Here is a 17959-nt window from a genome sequence, read left to right on the forward strand (position 1 = left end):
GCATCACGAGTATGCAAGTTAAGACACGTTAACCATCCTCCTGCGTCAACATCTTTCTATTTTGATACGGAGTTATGCTAATAGCGGTAGCCCAGTTAGTTCCTCTCCCCGCAACTGTGCATGCGCCAGTATTGCTTCGGCGCTTCTGCCTTCATCACACCCGGGTATCCCGCCCTAAACTACAACAGTGTCTCATGATTGGTTTGAACCGTTTGGTTCGGATTCGAAAGGCAAAGGTGGGAACAGCACAAGATGGACTCTGGTGTTTGTGAACACCAGGAGAATCCATCTCGCAGGCAAGGTTAGTATTGTTTAGTATATCAGGATATATATTGTAAATTGTAAGTCGGAAAAGAAATCTAATATTCTGGTCAGCTATGTGTAAGTTCTTCTTTCGGTGTGCTGCCACTGAATTTGGTTGAACTCGGAGATCGGAATGCCTAGAATGTGGCATTACATATTTCTCAGTCAGCTGCTTCTTGATTGGCCACACCAATTGTTGGCTTTCCCCCACAAATATAGAGTAAATATTGAACAAGTTTAATATGTAAGATTGTCAGCCTGTTTCAGAGCCGATAATCGGGAGATCTAGATGGGGGTGCCAAATATATTGATCATGATCTGCTAGTCACTCACAGAGACATTGGGTGTCGATCCTCGTCGTAGGCGGCAGGACTTCATAAATGACTAAGAACAGCACGGATCGCACACACCAGTGTTGGGATTTCTCTTACTTGCGGCTTCGGCCTGGTCCCGAAGGTCTACACTGCGGACCGGAGCTTAAAACCATTCAGCGCTTGCTCAACCTTCGCGTTTCTTTGTGATTGGTTCCAGAAGCCAAAAGAGGATGACCTCTGGGATGCTTCCAGCTTTTATTTCTTCGCCCCTCCTCATTTGTTGGATCCCCGCCCTTTGACCTAACCTGCGTCAGTGACCCATGTGATATGCAGCAATGTGTGAGAGACGCAGTGTTTCAAAGCCACATGTAATCCTCAGTGTAAGCATGTGTTTGTGAGTCCGCAAATAATATCCTTCACCAGGAAAGAAAGTCATGTTAATAATTCAGCTTCTCAACACATGCTGAGCTGGTGCTAGTGTGCCAGTCTGTTCATTTACAACCTCCAATAACCAGAAGAAGACCCTCCACCGGTACACTAAAGTAGCATCATCAGACCAAACATCCTACATGTGTGGGAAAGTTATTCTAAACAACAGGTCCACAAATACTCAAACACTCTGTGTGGTACTAACTAATAAAGTATAAATCTATCTATACAGTATATCTATCTGGCACCATTAAATGATAGTTGAACATGTAGAGCCACGCCACTCATCGATCCGGTTCGTTCAAGTCATATGACCCTCCTACCCTCAAGGTAATCGTTTGAGTCCTTAATGTTGGATTGTGTGTCTGAATGTTTTGTGTCTGTGTGTTAACACTGAATGGATATTTTGTATTTACTGTCACTGATAAAAAAAAAATTTAAAATAACTTTTTCTCATTGCTGTTTATTCAGCGCGTTGTGACTCCTCTCCTGACATCATCATGTGTATAAACGTGGTTGATTAAAATGATGATTATGAAGATGATGCTGAAGTTCATTAGGCCAATCTTTGTTGAGACTTCATAATAAACCTTAATGGAAGTTAAAGGAAGAAACATCGACCATCTGAAATCAAACGCAGTTGGAATCACACAGCAAACACCAAAGTTGAGTAATGACATGGAACAGCGTACACTAAAACATGATGCAATGCAGGATTTCAAAGGAAGAAGGATACAGCACAAATCAAAGCATGTTTGAGAAACCAGAACGCTTCCTACACACCACGCTGATGTGGGAAAAACAGCATTAAATGCTCCTATCTGGATCCTTGAATCAATAGCGAGATTTTAAAAACATCTCGCTCTTAATGAGTGTGTTGGATGTGGACACAACATCCAACCACATGTCCATTTTATCCAGTCACAGACACGTCAATGATCTCTTATTGATCTTTTCTCTGTAGACACCATATCTGGTCAGATACCTCCACCTCTGGTACTTAACCATTCAGTAGTACTTGCAGAGATCTTTGCCCACTTCTTTCTCATATAATTTGCCACATTTACCCCCACAGCCCCTGAAATCCACACCCTTGCCCACCAATAAATTATTCCCCCTTTTTTCCCTGCATGACAGTTGAGGAAGTGGCACCTAACGCAGCGAGACCGCACCGAGACAGCGCAGAGGTCATGAATGTTTAATGTTCCCAAAGCGTGGAGAACTTCAGACTCCACTCACTGGTCACAATGCATATTCAATCAGACCTTCTCCTCTTGTCGGACATTAGAGGAGGAATAATGGCAGGAACTCGGAGTGTGAGAAAGAAATCGGCCGTGATGAATAAATAAACACTTTGAAAGCAGTCAGAGGTGCAGTTGGCTCAGCTTTGAGTCAATAAAGAGTGGATTTGTTTTCTTCTAAAAGCAGCATTGTATACATCTCCCAATCATCCCATTAAATTCAGGCCATCACCAGTTTTTACTCAGCCTTGACACAATTGGACACCTGCCACGTGTTCTCAACCGACTGTATCCAACGACCAACATTGGAAACGTATATTTCATGAGGCAGTGAAGCTGAAATCAGGCTGTGCTGACTGGGAGTGTTTATTGAATGTTTCTGTGGCCTGGTTAGGGTTTTACATAAAATATGTAGTATCGAAAAAACATACAAAAAAATAAAAACATTGGGTTGATGTTTATCTCCTGTTATAACATTATATGAGTGCCTGTTTATCTAAATGCCTTTCTTAGGAATACTTAAATAGACTTTGTATGTCTATAATTGCATGTTAACAATTGTACTTACATTAAATTAAGTTCACATTTAATCTAGTATATACGATTGCTTTAACTGTTTAAAACCACAAATGGAAATGTTCAATGTGCTTTTAATCTAAATACAAACTTAAAATACATGTTTCGCTAACGTAGATTTTGAATTAAACTTTGTGACTTGTAAAACTTCACAAAATAAAGCTAAAGACCCATATCATAACAACTAGCAACAGCTAACTGGAATCCACGAATGTGCGTCATATCCTGTGCAACTCACCATAGTTCATTCAAAAGAGTCTTTTTAATGTGTTTTTTGTTTTTTTGATAAACACAAATGATGTTTATTGGCAATACTTTAAACACACGTTTTGTTACACGTTTTCACTACAGGTACCCTTTAATGACTTTAATGGCCCAAACACCAAATCACTACATTTTAAACTATTGACAAAGAACACAATAAAAATCCTGCTATTTAAATATTTTTACAGGATTTGGGAGTAAAATGGGATCTAAATTGTAAAAACAAATAAAAAATCAAGACAGGTGTCAATTTGTGAATTTATTTGTAATGTAAGAATAATTATTTTTTTTTATTTCTGTTCAGGATTATGTGGGGTTCTGCTGCTGACAATCTTTATCTCTAAATGGGCGATTGATGGGTGTACACCCTGTACGGAGCGCTAGTTCATTGCAGAATAAACAGACAGATACTGTAACTACTCACACACCACATTTCTATTCATTCCCACTGGTAATTTAGAGATTCCAATTAACTTAAGTTAAATGTTTTACACATAGTGGGAGGAAACCAAAGGAAGCCAATGAAATAGAGCCTGACTAGTCACCTGTTCATTGTATATTTAAAATGATGTTATCTGTAAAATTACACATTTTATTTGAGCCACTTGATGTTCAGGGCATAGGGAGGTATTTCTTTTTTATACAGTACATGTTGTAATGTTGGCTTAAAAATATTAATCTTTGCTTTGATTATTTTTCAATTTTGGGACATCTTTGTGTGACAATAACCAACATCTACCTCCATCTTTCCAACAGTGTTTCTGCTTTGGTAACAAACTGTGTGAGTTAAAAAGAAGCTTTTACGTCCCATCAAACATTGATATGTTCTCCTCTCTTCACATAGCCAATCTTTTTCATTTCCTGCATGTCATCAAACAAATAAACAATAATGTTTGCCAAACGGCTTTGTTGTTCAACATACCCGCTTATTAAAATGGCATCTCATTAGAAGCACTGAGCAGCCGTTTTACATGAGATTAATTGGGTTTTTTGAAAGCACTTTCTCCTCATTATCATTCTGTCTTGAAAATGGATTCACAGTGAACGCAATGCATATTCATTTTACAGGAAGCTTAAAAATTATTCGGAAATGAGCCAAAGGTAGAGTTGGGCTGGTGTGCCGACTTACGCTGAATAACAAACGGCACAGGCTGTGCTGTGGAGGTGAAGGGGAACGGCTGTGTCGGCGGAATACATCCAAGCTGAAAAAACACGCTCAGCTCAGATAGTCCTGATGATGTGGTCAATCCTTCCAAATGAATTTGTTGTTGGCCTAACATTGTGTCAGCTCGCAAAAGTTACTAAAGCATGTCCAGGGACATTTTCACACATGTTCTCTGTTTACAGCCTCAAAATGATGAACTGAAGGAACGTGGGGGATTTTTTTTTTTTTATTCCAGCATTTACCAGGTACAGATTTGGATTCAGGGCATATTCTGAGCTACTTCACTCACTCTTATGACATTAATAATGCAAACAGACAAGCTTTTAGTGGATTGTGATTTGCTTTTTTAAAAGGTTGAAGGAACCGTAGAACATAGAGCGTACTGTTTGTGCTGCCATCAAAAGAGGAAGAGCATTTCTTTTTGTCTATTCCTTTCTTTGGCTGACTATTTTATATTTGTAAAGTGTATGTTTCTACATCAGAGGAGTCCACTTGGTTTGAAAGCCTCCCTGAGGCAGGGAACTAAACAAAAACTATTTCCTTCTTGCTAAGTAAGGGACTATTTTACCTGGGGCAAGATGAACTACTTCAAAGGCAGAGGGCATCCTTTGTCAGCGTGTCAAACTGCATGTGATCCACCACGCCCTCCCTGGCCTGTTAGAAGAAAGGGAGGACCTTTTGGTTGACACACAGATGTAATTTTGCTGAGTGGTACGAATAATGCATGAATAACTTCAGCAACATGAGTGAATACATACGAATTATCCAGAAATCTAAAATAAAAGACTAATCTTGAAGTGTTTTGCAAAGGTTGCAAAGTACTAGTCTTTAGTTCTCAAGTAAAAATATAGATACTTGAATAAGTTACTTTCTTACTTGAGTAAACGTAAAAAAGAGGCTGCTACTAAATGTAAAAAGTAAAATTTCAGAGTCAGAAACTTTATTTATCCCCAAGGGGCAATTCAGTTTCAGTTACATCCCGTCCAAGAGAACATGAATAGACACATATATAACATGGGAGGACAGAACGGGAGAGCTGTGGGTCACCACAAGGGCGGCGCCCCGTATTTAGGTGAAAAGTGGGAGGAGAGAAGAGATGAAAAGGGTTGGGGGGACGCATGCGTGCAGCCTCTTGTGGGCGCTTCACCCGCCTCTCCAGGGTGGACGGAGGACCGACGAAGGCATTGGCTTCATTTCTGATACAGTCAGATGACGTGTGGCGACCTTGTAGAGTACTGGAAACAAGTCAGATCTGTAACCTTTGAACACCTGGAGAAAATAGCATTCATAATAAATACAATTTGTAAATAAAATGTGAAAAACAAATTAAACCTTGAGCAGCTTTGAGTTTAACACTTTCAAAAACGTGAAAATGTTTGCGTCTTTTTACATTGTGACGTCATCTTCGAAGGTCTTAAAAGTAACAAGCTCATTTTTTAAATGTAAGGAAGGAAAAAAAAAAGTAAGGAGTAAAAGTAAGAAGTCGCCAAAAAAAAAAAAAAAAAAACTCAAGAACAAAGTAACTTAATAAAAAAGTATTTGTACTTTTTTACTTGTGACCTCTGGTGTTTTGTAGCTTGTTGTGTTTTTGGCTAGCTAGAGGTTCCTGTAGTCATTGACACATTCAGACATTATCATCTCCACAGTAAACCTTCTTTTCTGGCATTTTCAGAGAAGTTTCACACATTGCATTGTGGGATGTGAAGTCCTGTCAAATGCACAGAAGTGTTTTTCCTTCATTCTTACAGTTATTTCTTCTGTTTTTTTGCCAGATAAAGAAAACTAGTGATTAGTTTGACACTATTTTTGTTGCAGTTTGATATTTTTGTGTAAACACAAAAATAAACACCCACCATCATTGAATGGCAAAAAACAGAATGTTTACAGTGGATATGAAAGCAAACGATTGAGCGACATTTTCAACATTTCACCTCTTTGTCCAAGTATATGATCAATGATTTATTGATCTGAAGCCTATACTATGTCTTAATCTGATAAATAAAGAAAATGATTTTCTCCATCAGCTTAAAGATAGAACCAGCTGCCATACATGTTGTATGTTAGCAAAGCTTTGTTTTAGCTAACAGTCCTGGTATTTGTTAGCATGTGTTTCCTGCCTTCCTCCTACAGTCCAAACACAAATATCTGATTGTAATTACAGTGTCTAAATGAATTGATTTGATAAGTGGGGAATAAAGTATAGATGGAAAACTAAAACTGTGCATGTTTTACAGTGATATTATTCATTGCTTTAATATGTTATTTTTAAGTAGGAGACAATCTATTATGATTGGTTTCTATTCTTTATAACCCACCACATTCTACCAAACTATAGGATTTTATTTGACAATCATTTTTGCATGAAAAAAAAAAAAATTGGCTGTGAAAAAAGAATCCCATCAATATTAAGAATCCAGAGAATCTTTTGTCAGTGGAATTATAAAATAACAACCCGTACCTCTCTGCATTTCTAGTATAATTCATTCAAAGGATGACAAAGATAACCACAATATGCTTCAAATATGAGTGATTTAAAAGTATGGAGGTACCACGGGAGTATTGCACATTCATAAAAATGGTAATATGAACGCTTTATTGAGGCTCGTTTATGTTGTTATGGTTGTCGACTTGAGTTAAAGTTATATGTAATGAGAAATTTGCAAAAACGTCCCTTCTTCTTTCGACGTGTGTGTGTGTGTGTGTGCGTGTGTGTGTGCGTGTGTGTGTGTGTGTGTGTGTGTGTGTGTGTGTGTGTGTGTGTGTGTGTGTCATTGCTGTATTGCATGTATTTATTGTCAAGATGGAAAAAACTTGATTTGTTAAATTAAAATCTAATAAAAAGTGTTACACTGCGCACACACGACTTCATAATTTAGCAGAATATCAATTAGCAACTTTCTCTTTACATTATTATATTTATTTAAATCATCAATAAATGATTATAAATCAGCCATATACTCTACCATTCTTTTTTGAAGTTTGTCTTTAATTTCCTTCTAATGGCGTCATAAAGCTGTGTTAAAATGTCATGTTAGTGTTGAAATAAGAACATAAATGTCACAATGTGGGGAAGAAAACCCTGTTTAATGAAAGTGTAATTGTGATTAGACTGTGTTTGGTAGCTCACTGAACCTATTGTGATTATAGTTATAAAATGTTGTTGTGGTTGGCAGTTAAAAGCTACACTGGGGAATCTGTTGGGTTTGTGTGTAATTAACCTAATTAAACATTACATTACATTACATAGGCTAATGTTTCTCATTCTTGGACTGCAATTAGCATCTACTTTTTTGAGGTATTCAAGCAATTATTCTTACTGACATTTACAATCATCCCTAACACCATGACAGTAATATGAACGTTTAATCACTTAATACACTAGTTAAATATGAATTCAATCAGGGTTTTTTTCTTCTAAAAGTTAATACATTTTATTTCTAAAGTTAAGTACATCAATACAATTTATTTCTGAATATTTTACATAGAATTAATCCTGTATGAAAACAAGGTCATCTCTTCACTGTACATATACAGAATGATGCACCAATCTGCCTATTATTGACCAGCGAGGCTTATTGGTTCTGAGAGTATATAAAAGCACAAATATGTTTAAAGGTATTATTATGTTTTCAGTTTTATCCAGTGTTGGATGTTAAATGGCGTAATACGTATCTATTGCATGATGGCATTAAGTGTATTAATGAGATACTGTTCTACACTGCAGTGTTTCTCAAATGGGGGTACGCGATGGCACTACAGGGGGCAAATTAACAAATAAAATGTCCCACCTCAGACGTGAGATGACTGGAAATTATTTTTAAAACATTTTTCAAAAATCTTTTCAGGAGCCACTTAAATCAGTTTTTCAACCTTGGGTTCAGGACCCCATGTGTAGTCGCCTGAAATTTCTGAAAAATTTAATTACATTTTTTAGCCATTATTCTGCTTTTATTTTTATTTTATTAAAACCAAACACAATCTTAAACAACTGTATTTCTAACTCTAGTTAAACAAAAAAAAAACAAAAAAAACTGAGCTTAAACGTGTTCAACAACTAATTCTACAAAAAATATCTTTGGGGTCGCCAGAAATTCTTTATCGAAATGGTTTTCTGAGCAAAATGTTGTAGTTGTACAAAGGGGGGATTCAGAATTAAGAGAAAAGGGGGACTAGAACCAAAAAAGCTTTGAGAACAACTGCCTTAAAGTAACTGGAGTGAGTACCAGCCTTTGTGAGGACCTGTACGCTAATTTTAAACAGTGTTTTTGTAATTATTTTTTTATTTTTGATTGTGTTGATTACAGTATTTTGAGTTTAAGCATTGAGCACAGGATGAATTCTCTGCAACGTTGCTGTGACACAAACAGGGTTGTTAAGGTTGAAAATGTGCACGCATGAGTCCCAGAATAGCTAATTAATGTATACTGTTCACACTCATGGGAAGCATATAGCATAATAAACAAAAGCAGGCTGGAGATTTAAAAGAAGAAGAGAAAATAGGCCACCCTCTTTGAATCTGCCATCTTAAGAGGAAAGAATAAAGTATAAATGCCTCATGTTTGCATCAAGTTGTATTCGTGATTCATTCCCAGAAGGCGGCAGAGCTAATCTTCCATACATATGTCACATTGGTATCGATGATTTTTTTGAAAGGGGCCTTTCATCCATGAAATGTTTGTTTTTGATTACCAAAGGATAGGCTTAGCGAGGGCTGCTCAATCAGGGGTATTGGAGATAAATGTCTTTTAGCGATTGGCCGTGCAACACATCCCTCATCAAATATTCATGCTGGAGACTTAGGAGAATGCTGAGGATGCAGGAGATATTCTCCCATCAGTCCACCACTGGGATGAGTACTTAATGGATCAACCGCGAGCAGATGCAGATGTCTGACAGGAAGCAGGGGCATCTCTGCTGAGGTATTATACTGCTCTGCTTGTTTCTGACTCCTGTGATCTGTGTTAAAGCTACTTCTGAAATGTGTATAGATGAGAAGATTTCTAGATTTTAAAGGTCCAGTATGATGCTATTTTTCACCTCCATTTGTTCTAAGAACCTAAACAACAAAGTATTAGAGGTTTATTTCCCCAAACTTGCCTGTTTTTTGGAGTTTTAGCCTCTGAAAAGTCACTTTCTGAGTAGTGTTAAAATTGGACTGATTCGCAGCCTACTTATGCATATTCATGAGTGGGCGTGTCTGTAGACCGCACACTTGTTTTCAGCCAAAAAACTGCACATTACAGTAAAACACATGGCTATTTAAGTGGCTATTGTGATTGTGAGTCAGAAAAACACTGTTTCGTGAGGTGTGTACAGGTTTAAAACTAGAACATCGCGTATTACGATAAAGTCGTCAGAAGCCATAAATTAATCTAAAATCAAATTGTTTTCAGCAAACTCCACCATATTCTTGTTCTACATCCTCCTAGGTACCTCTATGCTAATGTTCAACTGGATTCACTGGAGAATTTTCTCATAATTACACAAAACACACCCAATACATACAGTACAGTACACGGTTATTCGACCAACTACTCACAAATGCTACAGTGAATCCAGTTGAACATTTGCATAGGCTTACACACACGTAGTTAAACATTATTAAAATGTGTTTCATATCTCTCACTACCTGTCAGTTCTCTTCAGGATCATTTTACTGTTTAAAAAAACTAAAATTATTAATACCAATATTTTTCATTGATTAGGAGAAACAAATTTGATGATAGATAAAAGTTTTAGTGTGATTTACAGCTGATTTAAAGGGGACATATCATGCTAAATCCACTTTTTTAGCCCTTAAATGCATTTTGTTGTATATTTAAATTGTTTAGAAGTACAGAAAATTTCAAATTAGTCTCTTCAGGTGTTCTTTATGTTCTGTTTTGGTCATATTTTTCAATCTTTCGATTCTCTATTAGGTTTTTTGAACAATAACGTCACAGTATTTGCAGCAGAACTGCCAAATTAGGACATCGACTCCAGGTCCAACACTTCGAACAATCCACCATTTTTATATCTCGCTTTTATTTTGTAGTCCAAGCTCCAGGATGCAGAAGTTATGAGAGGATAAGTCTAAATGTTGGGTTGTTGGATGTAGTAACCCACACGCTTCATTACACCATCTCCCAGCATCAGAACCTTTTCAAAGTGTCTGGTTGAGTTTTATTTTTTATAGAAATGTACCACATCTGTGGGTAAGGTCATTTTTGTGTGTGTGAAGCACTTCAATGATGACTGCTTCATCAACCTCCACCAGTATAAAGAAGGATTTACAGAAAGACTTTGTCTGATTGAGGGTTCAATTCCTTCTATCTTTGGAGACGATGAACAGAGCACTTCGGTAAGCTGTAAATAACGCTAAAAAGTGTGATGATAAGACGTCCCTGTCATTGTTTTGTTAGCATTAGCAGTTGCACCGTCTTCATATGTTAGCGCTGTGTGCTCGTTTTAGATCCTTGATGATATGGCCTACGTGATTTAATTTAAGTCTAAAGTTTTCATTAGTCATTTCATTTTGATGTTTTTGTCTTTGAAAAGACTGCATTAAAATGCATTTCGTGACGTTAGCTTGGCGCTAGCGTTAGCTCGGTGCTTGTGTTAGCTCACTTGTTAGGGTTCTGCAGGTTCATCATCTTCATTTTCATCTCGCTCCACTGGGTCAGACTCTGGCTGGAACATGTAAGGCTGGATGGACAAGTCTAACGTTGTTGACATTTTGTAAAAAACCTCTGAATAAAAAGTTTATGGGCCGCTACATAGCCGTATCGCTTCTATCAAACTACAAAAATGGCCGAACAGGGTGGAGTTTAACCGAGTGTCACCTCTGCAACCTGGAGAGGGGGCGGGGTATGAAGTGTCTCATTTGCATTTAAAGAGACAGCACCAAAACGAGTTGCTCTCAGAAGCACATCAGAAAAGTGGTAGAAAAGGGGTGGAGCTATAATAATGAGGAATTCAGACCCAAGCATTGCAGTTCTGCTTTATATAGACCACAACTGTATGATTTATATGTAAAAAGGAAGGATTTAAAAGCATGATATGTCTCCTTTAAGACATGGGTCAAACCTGACCCATTTATATTAGGATCAATAATTTTGATTAATTGTTTAGTAATTGAGAATGTAATTGTAATTGACTTTCAGAGAAAAAAACTGTAATTTTATTTGTAATTGGAAAAAATGCCGGTCACTGTAATTATAATTGAGTTGTAATTGAATATTGATCTTTGATTGCAATATATTCACTTTAGTTTTATAGTCCTGTTTTTTAGATTTTTAGTGTCAACAATTAATTACAGCACATCTGAAGACACATAAGAGGAAATACTAATGTGTCCACAATAACTGATTAACTGACGTAAATGACTACTTCATTTGTTGTTACTGGAAAAGTAGATACAAGAAAGCCTCATTCACCATGTGGAAGAACACAATAGGTTTATTAACAGATGAGCCTCATTAGCTGCTCATTCAGAGCAAATAAATAATACAACACACACACACACACAGACACACACACACAATGCTGTCAGGACTTTTTTCTTTTTTTGTCATTTTTTTCAAAAGACAAAAATAACAATTAGTTTTAGGTTGTTTTTTTTGACTCAACATGTGTTTCAATAGCACCTGTGATAAACTGGTTTTCTATCAGTATGGTTTACATATAGGCTTGATTTACAATGCTTAAATAAATCAAACCTAACTTGTTGGATTAGGAGTTTAGTGCAGAGGTGTAAAAAGTACTGATATATCTACTCAAGTAGAAGTACTGTTACTTGATTGAAATTGTACATAAAATGCTCAAGTAAAAAGAAGCTCAATTAAATAGTTCTCAAAGTAAAAGTTACTAGGTGCTTTAACCCTTAATGTTTATTATTGGTAATAAATATTGCCACCGTTCCCTATAAACTTGTAAAAAAAAAAATGTATAAACTTAAAAAAGAAGAGATGAACAATTGGAACTCATTTTCCACAAAGGCATCTGTATAAAATAAAAGGTTTTTCAAAATGTAAAATTGTATTTTAAATGAAAAAACACCAACAAATTTAATTCAAAATAAATACAAAAAATATCAGTGTCTAAGTATAGATACATGTATAAACTCTAAAATTGAGGAAATAACCTCCGTTCAATGCTGTTTTTCCTGCGGTGCATTACGTTGTGACTGATTGGTCGGCTATGATGTGATGCATTTAATTGTTGTCTGGTCATTTAATTTTTTGTCGTTTCACAAAAAACGTTGATCATTTTAAAACAAAAAGAATAATTTACTCAGTAACGGTTGGGTGTAGAATGAACTTAAGTACAAGTAAAATGAAAGCTGTAAACAGTGATGAACGGGCCTTAGCAACCACACACACGTCAGGACGTGGTGCACGTTGAGGTATGTTGCATGATGGGGTGTGGCAGAAATGTTAAAGACGTAGCTGACCATCTTCAGGGATTATATCACAAACTTTCCTGCAATGTTCTGTGCAAATATAATGTCTATGATTTCCTTTTACCAATAGGTGGCGCTATGACTATGAATGGGTTAAACCATAACTGGAGGTGCTTGATTTGTTTCCGTGTGAGTATAAAACAGATGTAAATTATTAGACAATAATGTTACATTGTGTAATATTTGGGAATGTGTGTTTGTGGTAGAAATAAATAACAGTATTTACCCAGATCAGAGAAATCCTCAGTGTACTGAAGTAATAGTTCTTCAGTACACTGAAGAATTCTGACATCATCACTGCAGAGAGTGATGATGTCAGAATTTTGTAGAAGTTCCACAGTGATGATGTCATCAGTCCAAGCTGGGAGCCAATACAATTGTCAAGGGGGCGCTATTGAGTCGTTTACCAGTTCACATGTGCAATTCCCTCAAAATATAATTTTTTTTGCCAGTCCTTATATGCGTTTTGAACGTGTTTAGGCCCTCAAAAATGTGATAATTTCTCCGTAATAATAATAATAAAAACGAGGTGCATTACGATAGGGTTCTACGCAGCAACGTGCTCAGGCTCTAAGTATTGATTGAGAAATTTACTCAAGAACGTGCAAGTACCTTTTAAAAGCAACTCAATTACAGTAACGTCAGTACTTTAATCCATTACTTTCAACCCTGGTTTTGTGATAGTATGAACACAATAAAACAGGACAATACTTTATTCACACCAACTCAACCATGTTTGTCCGAAATATTTCAGCACCAATACTAAATGATATCTTGGTGTGTAGTACATAAAGTACATAAATGACAGGACAGAGTGCCACAGTGCAGAAACAGTCCATCTATTAGTGTGTATTACTGATCACAACAGGTGATATGAGTGCTCACACGGGCACACTTTATGTTTCACAGCTGCAAGCCCCTCTATTCAGAAAGGTGTCATTTTGATTGCATGATATCAAAGGAGAAAATAATGATGAGCGCTCGGTGTCAAGAGATGACACGCTTATTGTTAGTGCGCTACTGTCAGGCTCTAATGATCACAATTTAGGTTTTATGATCTTTCCTAATTGCTCTTTATAGACAGAGAATTGCATTTAAAATAGTTAAAGCGTTTTTCAGTTTTAAATTGACTTTTTAATTTAAAATATTGAAAGATTCCTATTATATTGGGATGGAAGAAGTAATATCCCATCTGTGACACAGTGGTCCTGTTTCTAGTGAATAAATGCAGAGCCCGTGTGTGTGCGCTCATATTAAGCTCCCCAGCAGCTTTGACCAAAGACCTCATTCCTTCCAGGTTCTGCGCTGTCATGCAGGGAGAAACTGGGCCACGGTTTCATTGTGTCTTCAGTTTGCATTTCAACATGGAGCCTCTCCAATAGGCTGCCAGAGCTCCTCCTTCTACCCGTCCGTTTGTGCTCTAAATGTGTGGCGTGTAGATAGTGCATTCTCATGTTATCAGTCACTGGCCTCTTGCCCCTTCAGCCATTTTCTCATTTAACAGAATTGACCAGGAGGTAACCTTGGCTTTTTTAAGTGCTTTTAAGCCAAGTCTCTTCATTTCTCTCTCGCTCTCTCTCTCCTAAATGGAGACAAAGAAATGGACTATTTCTTCTCCAGGCTCCCACATCAATTTTTACTTCTTTTGTTTTCCATTTTCTTTCGCGCCCCAAAGCCACTGTCCAGCTATTTTCTTTTTTGTGTACATGATGACAAGATGTCGTCTGCTAATTCACGTGCACGTGAGTTTTTAATGCAGAAATTGCCCTGGGGAAGAGCTGCAGCAGGTTTTTATCAGGGGGCAGTGATGGGGAGGGGGTGGAGTCAAATAAAGCCATGTCCATGAGCTGTGATATTACAAAAGCAATAATTAAATATCTGCCCTTAACTGTAGCCCACAAGATTCAAATAGTAGTCATCTGGTGTCTCAGATGTTGGTCATAATTAATACTGTCAGCCACATTCACTCAAGGGAGGGAAAAGAAACTGTATAAATTTGAACGTAGCTGCACAGGATGATGAAGGGAGGTGTACACACGCCTTCCCACGTGTTTTCTAAAGTATAGCATGCCGTCCCTCCCCAGTGAACCTGGCGCAGGCTGCTGATCTGGGTCAAAGTGCTAACAGCTTACAAGGGCCTGGGAGAGGCTAATTGAGCATTTCTCACACCTCCTCCACTTTTAAAAGGCTCCCACAGTCACAATATTTATCATCTATTTTTCTACATAAAGCTCGTTTCAAACATGTTAAACAGGACTTTAAGGGCTTCACAGAGGGGCGTTGCAGAGGATTGGGCATGTTCCCACCAGTGGGCGTGTACTGTAGCTGATCACACTCAACATTCTTGAAGCCAAAATACAGCGCTTAGAGGCGCTGCCATCTTGCAAATTTGACGTAATTTGGAGTCTGCGCAGTACGGTCCGGTGGGAGGAGCCCTCGTAACACGCCCCGCCCATTTAGCGTACTGCTCTGATGACTTATGCAGCCCAGCTACGTTAAGAACATAAGTATCTTTCTCATCTGGAAATTCTATCAACGTCTTGTTCAGATCATAGAGGTTAGAACAAAACCACCATTTATTTACACTAATATCTAGTTTAAAGGCGTCTCAGCTTTTCTTCACAATGTAACTGATATTCACAAAAAGAGCTACGAAAGACCCGCGGCTGTCAATCATCGTCATATATGACGTAAAATCCTGTTTTTCAACCTGAAATAACGTATTTAAGTTTTAGGGTTTATGACCTATACTGCAGTCAGTCAGCAGGGGGAGCTCTAAAAATAAAAGCTTCACTCCACCAAGAGCTTGTCCCGTCCATTCTTTTTACAATCTATGGTTTGCACCTGCAGTGCTAAAATGCAAGTAAGGTTGGAACAATACAAACATATTTTAGGTCACTTGTCATGTTATTTTATCATTTGCTCCCAGATCTGATGGAGTTTGTTTTTCCAGGGCTCAGGTTAAAACACACCAGTGGTTCCCAATCTTTATTGTTCCCAGCACCCCTTCACATTTTCCTTCATATCATGAGGACCCTCTCCATAATTTAATATGTGTTTTCATTTGTGGAACAGTGGGCTCTCCCAAACCCCTAAATATGTTTGAAATGTTGGTTAACTAAGGCTTTATCTATAATACAAATACAAAAAAGTGGAATTTAGTTAAACTACAACTTATATTTGATAACTTCAATAGTAAGAAAATACAGTTTCCTTTGTAAAATGTAGCTAATTATTGTCTCCTATTGTCAGAAGTGTGATAAAGAGTCCTCTACACCGTAAAATAATCCTGTATTAATAAATGATAAGAAAATATAGTATTTTATTGAGCAACTGTACTGTTGGTTTGTGTTGAATTTGTCTAAAAAATAGCCTAAAAGGCAACTATGAATATTTGATTGTTTTTAAATTATTTGTTGAATCTTCCCGAGTACCCCCTGCATTGTGCTCCTGTACCCATAGGGTACATGTACCCTAGTTTGGGAACCACTGGAATATACTAAATGGTTTACAGATCGGATGTGAAACTGGGTTAGGCTCAAAAAGTCTTCCAAGGTTCTAAAAATGTAGTCAAAATGTTCATCTAGATTAATTAAAGACTGAAAAATGCATTTAATATTTACCAAACAACTTTGTATTAGCATTAGCAATGTTAAGAGCTAATGTTAAATGTTCCCATTTACTTGTGTGTGTTATGAAACACCCCTCCAACTCTATGACATGTGGTGCCTTCCAAGCAGTCACCACTATATTAACCAGTGACAGGCTTCTGTTCTGTTTGCCACTTCCTGGTTTAGAAAGCACATGGGCCAATGGGTGACAAACACTTTTTCACACTATAATAATACAATAGTTTCTAAATTAAAACCATACTAACAGTTTAGAGGGGTAGCCCCGTCACAGTTCTTACTTCAGGTCACCTGAAAAATGAACGTTAATATTTGGATTTCAGAGGATGGACTGAAAAAAGAAACAAACTGGATAGATATATTAATCACAGCTGAACTTATTTAACTGTACTTATATAAACGGAATGTGTACATCTTTAGAAGCTGTTTCATAATGAAGTCAGCACAGTGTGTCACCACTGCGTTATGGTGTGTTTGTGTTTCATGATAAATGCAGTCTCTGTTACATGATACTGATCAAGTTAAGAGCTGTGGGGTCGGGAAAAGGTCTGAGTCCATTCAAGGCTATAAAACAATACGAGACCTTCTCCTGTCCAGCCCAGTAAAGCAAATGGGATGGAGAGGAAAAAATATGGACTCATCCAAGGAAGCTCTTTACAATCACAATTCAATTACGTACCAGGCTGAACGTGCCAAAGCTGTTTGTTATAAGTGCTGTGGTGCTTGATTGCTTTGAAGCTAGCATCACTGGGACACTTAATAATTCATGGGGAAATATTCCAGTAGCTTGCAGCACCTGTGCCAGTGCTGATGAATTGGAAAGCTTTGTTTGCATATGCTGGAACTAGAACAAGGCCCTTTCTTTTGTATGATCCCCAAAACAGGACGGAACAACCAGACCATCCAGAATATAGCGAACGCATAAAGCTGAGTGGTGGTGCTTTCAGACCATCTGGGAATTTCAGAAGTCTGTCTGTATGAGGGAACAGCTGGAGGTGCCATTGTCACTGGGCTGCTTGTTGCTCCCATGAGGTGTAGCACTGGCAGTTGGTGGTGTCGATAGAGAGGGGGGGGGTGGGGGGGTGGCACTCTTGGACAGTTTCTCCATTGGGAACTCATCACACATACCCACATATACACACACACACACCTCTACAACACTTCCTCTTCTTTGTCCCATTAGAGCATGCTAGCTCAGACTGCTGACAGCCATGACAGACCCAAGCGCATGGAAGCGATGGACTGGTAGTGGTGGAGGGGAGCGCTACATCTGTTTAGATCCATAGCAAAGCTGCCGGCTGCTCACCGTTGACTGTGCAGCGGATAAGATCAGAAAAAACACGCCACATCTGGGACTGTTTCACAATCTGGAGACATCTTGGCAGCTTACAGACATTTTTTGAAGCAAGATGAAAGCTTGTGTGGTTGGCTTCAATGACACGAGAACCCTGTTTGGCCGCTATCTTTGTGAAAGGTCATGAAGGAGAAATAAAACCCATGTTTAGGGACTATTGCTTTGGTTAAAGATAGGCGACAACAGGCAACTCTCCTCGTTGCCTGTTGTTGGCTGAGATCGAATCATGAGTCTGACAAAAACT

At 37.9% G+C, this 17959-nt stretch overlaps 1 protein-coding gene across 3 annotated transcripts in view; it reads left to right on the forward strand.

The window, feature by feature from the left end:
• The window catches only part of mgat4c (mgat4 family member C), a 150428-nt gene that overhangs the window by 117436 nt on the left and 15033 nt on the right, over positions 1–17959 (forward strand). Inside the window, exon 1 of one of the 3 annotated variants that reach the window (XM_028451814.1) lies at positions 12841–12861. The exons of the other annotated variants lie outside the window; for them this stretch is intronic. The gene's annotated coding sequence lies outside the window, so the exon portion shown is untranslated. Of the gene's footprint in view, positions 1–12840; positions 12862–17959 lie in introns of those variants that run through there. 3 annotated transcript variants of the gene reach the window in all.

This window comes from Gouania willdenowi, chromosome 6, assembly GCF_900634775.1.
Source record: "Gouania willdenowi chromosome 6, fGouWil2.1, whole genome shotgun sequence".
Classification (NCBI taxonomy): domain Eukaryota; kingdom Metazoa; phylum Chordata; class Actinopteri; order Blenniiformes; family Gobiesocidae; genus Gouania; species Gouania willdenowi.